We start from the raw sequence: 1,040 nt of genomic DNA on the forward strand, positions 1-1,040 counted from the left end.
GGGGGGGTCAACCCCATCTGGCCATTCTGTATTTGGCATTCCCATTTCCTCCTCAGATGTACAACTGAAATTACAATCCCACCTGGACAGAGCTATGAAGAAGAACTGAAAGCCGATACTGTTAGGCGTTTGTTTTCATGACTGTTCCTACTGTTGAGAACCTTCTGGATCCTGACTCGGTCATCCCATACATTGCTGTACTGCTGGCTACAGCTGTGGATAAGCTTCATGCAAACCCTTGGTAGGAATGTTAGAACAGAGCCAAGGCACGGGCTGGAACTGTGGACTCAGGGCTGGATAAGACCCTGAGTATGTCTACATATCAGTCAAAATAGCGAGGGGACAGAAGGAGTGAACCTGGAGAAAGTAGAAGCCAAGGATAGGAACTTAACTTGCAGACAAGACGGCTCCCCAGAGGAATTATCACTTCCGTGGAGGTCCACTAGAGCCACAGATAACTACAAGTTGGGAAATTTCAGTTTAATATAAAGCAGGACTTTTTAAGTCAGAAATGCCCAGAGGTAGGATAGGCCACCTTAGAAGAGAAGTAAGCAATCTGTACAAGTTTGCCAGGGCTGCCATTCCACAGACTGGGTGGCTTAAGCAATAGAAATGTACTTTCCCACAATTCTCAAGGCTAGACGCCCAAGACCTTTTGAGGTTTCTCTCCTCAGTGTGCAGATAGGCTGCTTCTAAATGTGTGTTCATGTGGTCTTCCCTCGGTCTGTGTTTGTGTCTTAATCTCCTTTTTTTAAAGGACATCAGTTACACTGGATTAAGACCTACCCTAAGGACCCCATTTTAATTTAATTACCTCTGCAAAGACCCCATTCCCAAATACAGTCATAATCGGAGGTACTCGGTGTTAGGGATTCAACACACATACTTTGGGGAGACACAATTCTGTCGATAATACAACCTATGAACAGGGATGTGTAAAAAGAGAGGTTTGATGAGTGATAGGCAGGAAAAGCCATGTAGAAACTGAAGCATCAAATCTGAGGCATCATTGAAGGGCCCTTCAGGTCTGAGAACTACAG

The 1,040-nt window shown here is 45.1% G+C and overlaps 1 protein-coding gene across 1 annotated transcript in view; it reads right to left on the reverse strand.

The window, feature by feature from the left end:
• Positions 1 to 1,040, reverse strand: part of LOC103600881 (glycosyltransferase-like protein LARGE1) — a gene marked incomplete at its 3' end in the record, with an annotated part of 143,705 nt that overhangs the window by 121,594 nt on the left and 21,071 nt on the right. The gene's annotated exons all lie outside the window — the stretch shown is intronic.

Source organism: Galeopterus variegatus, unplaced genomic scaffold, assembly GCF_000696425.1.
Source record: "Galeopterus variegatus unplaced genomic scaffold, G_variegatus-3.0.2 Scaffold3496, whole genome shotgun sequence".
NCBI lineage: Eukaryota > Metazoa > Chordata > Mammalia > Dermoptera > Cynocephalidae > Galeopterus > Galeopterus variegatus.